The sequence below is a fragment of the Pistacia vera genome, unplaced genomic scaffold, assembly GCF_008641045.1.
Source record: "Pistacia vera cultivar Batoury unplaced genomic scaffold, PisVer_v2 Contig614, whole genome shotgun sequence".
NCBI lineage: Eukaryota > Viridiplantae > Streptophyta > Magnoliopsida > Sapindales > Anacardiaceae > Pistacia > Pistacia vera.
The window spans coordinates 655,443-661,442 of record NW_022196462.1 but is presented as its reverse complement, the minus strand read 5'-3'; positions in this window follow the sequence as shown (position 1 = coordinate 661,442).

Sequence of the window (6,000 nt, the reverse complement as noted above, 5' to 3'; positions counted from 1 at the left end):
TCGAACTCTTCACGCGTTAAGGAATCATACACAATATTTTGCAATTTAAACTTTATAGTTTCATATTCTTTATACCCTCTTAACTTTTCAGGCAGTTTCTTCATTATATGCCACAAACACTACATATGTCTTGTACTAGGGAAAAGGATCTCAATTGCATTTTGCATGGCCTTATCTTGATCAGTGATAATTCCATTAGAAGCAACATCCATGCATTCAAGCCAAGAATGAAATAGTCACACAAATGTCTCAGTGTCCTCATGAGAAATTAACCCACAACCTAACAATGTCGAATATCCATGATGATCAACCCCCACAAAAGCAACAAATAACATATCATACTTGTTCGTCAGATACATTGTGTCGAAGGTGACAATATCACCTAATTCTTTATATGCAACCCTACATCTAGCATCAACCCATAGCACATTCTGTAATCGACTCTCTTCATCTATATCAATCATGTACTAGAAATTTGAATTCTCTTTTTGCATTTTCATAAAATACTCGAGTACTGCCGAAGCATCTCCAACTCCAAGTCGTAGCTTTCTCACTTTTTCAATGTAGTTCCTACAATCTTTTTGTAGAAACGTCAAATTCTCTACACCTCCTGCCTCAACTGAACATGACTGAAAATTTTACACGGTCTAATCCTAGCCACATCATTAACTTCAAGCCTCCTTTTCACATAAGGTTATATCGTTCAATTAACCTTGAAATATCTTCTTTTTGTCGGACTTGTAAGATCATGGTTATGTTCAAGTACAACTAATTTAATTTCCATTTTTCCCTAACCATTCAAAGCTGCATTAATCTGACTCTTACAATCTGTTTTGACAATAGGTTGCTTTTTCAAGGTATTTCTAGATTTACATCTCTCCTTCCCAGAACAAAAACATGCCACTGTCACATATCTCATCTCTCCATCATCGCCTTTCTTTGACGTACGTATCATTGCTTCAAAACCCATTTTGTTACCATACTGTTTGTAATACTTCACCAAACTATCAATTGAATCAAACACCATTCCAATATGAGGCTCCACTTCTTCATCTGCACATCCCATATCTTCTAATTCATCACGTTCATTTTCCTAATCATTTAATAGTTTTATAATGGACAGAATTAGAATATACTAATACAACACATCATAAGAAATAATATGATACAATAAATTTAAAATAATGTTAACGAAAAAGTTAAGGTTTCAAGCACAATTTACCTCAACATCATTGAAATAAGGCAAACTGGACTCTTCCATATTCTGTAATTTAATGCAAAACCACTACTAGTGTTCGCGTTCATGAATCTTATTCACAACAATCACATACAAATATTCTCAATCAGTTATTTTCTATTGCAACATATATTCAATCCAAAATAGAATATAAAACTAAATAAATGCATAAGTTAAATAAAAACCGCTTAACAACCTCAACAAATCTTTCTAATCTGAACAAGTTTTGATCTCCCTAACTCCCTTTCCACCCTAAACGATTGTTTTATGAAAAATGGATGGCTTTCTTTCTTGTCACGATAGTTGGTTATTCAGGAAGAAAACGGTTGTGGCTGTTGAGGAAGCTACTGGTACAACGCATGTAATAGCCACTACTACTCAAAAGATTATAATGAAATACATATAAAATAACATAAAGAAATTGGGCCCAAGTTTTTCTTTTATTAAACATATATACATACTCTTTACAAACATATGCATTTTTACACAAAATATATATAACGTATACAAAAAGTCATCAAAGCATCAGGGACAGTGTAGCCACTCCTCCTCGCACGCCGACATCCATCCGACAGTGTCCTCACCTAGGTCCTGCAAAACATGGGAAAACAACGGGGTGAGCACTAAAATAATGCTCAGTAAGTAAATCCTCTACTCATACTAGCCCCGTAACTCTCTTTCTCTAATTCTTTCCTTACAACTCCCCGTTCAATAACTCTTTGGGTACGTCTTTCTTTTCCTCTTTCTCTTTCTCTTAGAAACTCTTTTCTCATAACTCTTTCATAAATCACGACCCCATCTCACCGGGGGCACGGCCGGGACTCACTCCCACTCTACGTGACCTCTACTCACTCTAGCCGATCGGACTCGGTTATGCATGGATTCGGAACCCTTGGCCATGTGAGTCTATAATCTCTCTCTCTCGGGTACTCGGGTATAGCCCTCATCCGCATGCACTCTCACGGGCTACACCACTTCTCTATCTGATACTCATGCCGCTCTCTCAATGCGGCGTACATGCGGGAATACTCTACCCATTACTCACGGGTTCCCCATCGCACAACCTACTCTATTCTCTTAACTCTTAAAGAACTTATACTCACATTCTATACTAAATCTCAAGTTACTTCTTAAGTGTATAAACAAAGGTGTAGAGCTAGCTCATGCTCCCTAATGCACTAATGAAATGCCAACTACAAGATTTCCTCAAAACAGTCATTCTGCACCAGTCACACTAAAACGGCCATAACTTATGCTATACACCTCGGATTACTACGGTTCTGGTCTCGTTTCAAAGCTTAGAAACAGGGCTACAACTTCTCTGTTTTGGTCTCAGCCCAGTTCGAACCGTAAGATACTCAAAAATTACTCAGAAAGTTACGGCAGTGACAGGGCAGATTTCACTTAGGCATTTCCTCAAACATCTCATGTGCATATAAACACCCTACGAAAATTACTACTAAACTTCATTTTTCTAGCCATCCAAATTGGGGAAAAACTCCCTCAATTACTCATAATCCCTGTCAAGAAAAGCACTCCCAAAAAGGATTACACAACATCTCTCAAACTTCATCTCAAACTCCATTCTCAATACACATATCAACAACACTTCTCATATTTAATCAATCCCAACTACTAAGACTAAGCACACATCTCATCTCAATTTTCAGTAGGTATACCATGTACATACATAATTAAAATAAGTCTCTACTCAAAGCTTAGTCATAACTCAACTTGGTTGGATTTACTTACCTTGTGCAAAGATGGGTTCCTTAGCACTTTTCCTTTCCTTTTGTGGACTTGTCTCTTCTCTACAACTCAAAACAACCACAAGGGCAGCAACAACACAATAAGACCTCACTATAAATACAAGAAAACTCACATCTAAAGCATGAATTCTTACCTTAGGAAGCTTTAGATGAAATCTCTACTCAAAACCCCTCTTAAATCCCTTAGAACTCTTGGAAAATTGGGTGGAGAAATTGAGAGAATATGGGCAATGGAAGAGGCGGTGGAATGAAGATGAGTAAGGGCTTTCTCTACACTTTACTCTTTTTAGTTCATATTATAAGCTTCATTTCCCATTTTGCCCTTGTCCTTTCTTGAAAATTCCATCTATATCCTTTGATTCTTTACAATTACACCCCCATCTAAACACAATCTCTACTAAATTTCCTTTCATTTTACTCCCCACTTTTCCTACTAATTAGGGGTAGAATGGTCATTGTGTCCCAAAAGAAGAATTCTCTAGAAAACTCAAGAATCTTTGTTTTAGGCTCTTCGCCGCGGCGAAGCATTTTTCGTCGCCTCGGCGAAATAGGGCAGAACCTACCCGTAATGCCACTTCTCCTCCTCGCCGCGGCGAAGTTTCTTCTTCGCCCCGGCGAAGTTTAAATTTTCAACTTCACCAAAACTCAACCCATTTCAAGGCAACAATTCAACCAACTCAACATACAAACTCAATTTAAGTTAAAACAATAAACTTTTAACTAATACAACAAATCTTAAATACGTACCTCAAGTGGGATATTACAACGCAGACGAGAAGAATGCAGATGCAAAGAACAGATGCGAAGAACAAATGCCAACGATGAAGCAAAAGTCAATAGGTGTAAAATGAAGTTTTTTTTCTTTTTTGTATCGTGTAAAAAATTTGGTGCTTTGTTTTGGAGAAGTCGTATCAGAGAAGCTAATGTTTTATACAAATAGGAAAAAAAAAAAGTAAGTTAAAAAAAAATTATTATATTATGGACAGCCATCCATAATATATGGACGGGCGTCCCAAAAATTTGTTTTCACATTTTTGTTTTAATTGAAACAATTGACGGGCGTCCATTATATGTTGACGTCCATCCATCATTGAGGGATGCCCATCCACTGTATAATGGACAAGCGTCCATAAGTTTTTTTAATTTTTTTTTTAAATTTACAATATGGACTGGTGTCCAATCTATGTGGACGGGGGTCCAAAATTAAGGGATGGCCATCCAGAAATGGTAAACAGCTGTAGCTTAATTTTATTTAAAATTTTATTTTTTTAAGTATGGACGACCTTCCATTGGACTCCCGTCCATAGTAAATTGACTCCCGTCCATATAATATGGACGGGAGTCCATCGTTCATTTAGCATGGACAGGTGTCCACATATAATGGACTCCTATCCAATAACAGTGAACAACCGTCCATAGTTGATAAACGGTCGTTCACTTGCAAAATATTGGTTCATGTGATACGTGGTTGGTCTGAGTCACGGGACACGTCATTTAGTGTAACAATTCGATGTACAATGTCGGTGTCCATAGCATTGTTGAAAAAGAGAATGTGAGATTTCACACAGATTAAGTATATTTTAGCAGGGGCGGATCCAGCATCATTGAGGGTCAGATTTGAAAAAAAAAAAAATTGTAAATATTTATAATTAATTGTTTTTATATCAAAAAAAAGTATAAATATATATGGCCCACAATCAAAGTAATTGTTATAATAGGTTAATGTTAGGCCTACCAATCATAAAATATTGCGGCTATGCTGGCCTAACAGTTTCATTATTACAAATATATTTATATATAAGCGGCTAATTAATCTCCATAACTTTTTGTATCCCTAATTTTATTTAGTGAGTGCGTCTCTTTGTCTTCGTCGCTCAGTTGGAGTTAACTTTTAAAGATCCAAATTGTTCAACATTTTAGTATTCAAGGTGTCACACTATTTTCTGTTTTATTAGTTTTAGGTATGTATATTATTTATTTTAATTTAGTTTATTTTAAGATTGAATTATTTTTTTTTTAGGTTTTTTATTTTGATAAAAAAAGAGACAAATCTTATGAGTTTGTTTTCTGTTTGTTTGATTTTATAATTAGTTGAAAACATTATTATCAATTTGACTTTAGATATAACAAATACATTTATAAAATTATTTTTTTATATAATTAAAGGGCAACTTGATTAACACCAATCATTAATATATTAATAATGGTATTTTTATTATTTTATAATATAATTAGTTGACTAAGTATGTTCTAATAATAATTAAATTAAATCTAGTTGATCTATGCCAATAATTTAAATGTCGGGAAATTGATTAGCAAATTATATAAGTTTTTAAATTTCACTAAAATGATTTTAAATATAAGAAAATGAACACAATAAAATGATTAATTAATTACTAAAATAATCTTTTAATTAGATCTAATTACATCTAAAAACGTGATAAGCCAGTCTTTGTAATTTTATTAATTAAAGTTTCACCAGTCTTTCTTTATATGTATCATACTATCTTTTTTTACTTGATAGCTATGATATCCAATTATTTCAAGAGATTAAAGAAAATTCTAGCAGAAATTGTGTTTCCTTGTGAATTGGATGTTATTTTCAATATATTTGCTTAAGGTTTTCCTTAAGCTTTGGTGGGTTTTTTAAAAATTTTCACCAGTTGTTTGGCAAACAATGACGAAGCCATGGAGGCCCTCTCGAGCAAAAATCCTGGCTCCACCACAACATTTTAGTCTCTTTAATTTTCGTTTAGTAAAGTCAAGGACACATTAATTTTGAGAGAACTATTAATTGAAAATAATGATCCAACTAATTAAAATGTTATGATAATATATGCACTTAATTAGCCAAATGCATGAATTAACTTAAATAAAGTATAATAATCCAATAGATATATTTATATATTTGTTTTTGGTAAGTATGTAGTGTTTAAAATAATTACAATGCATATGTCGTTTGTATAAATATTTTCAAAACTCTTATCAAATTAT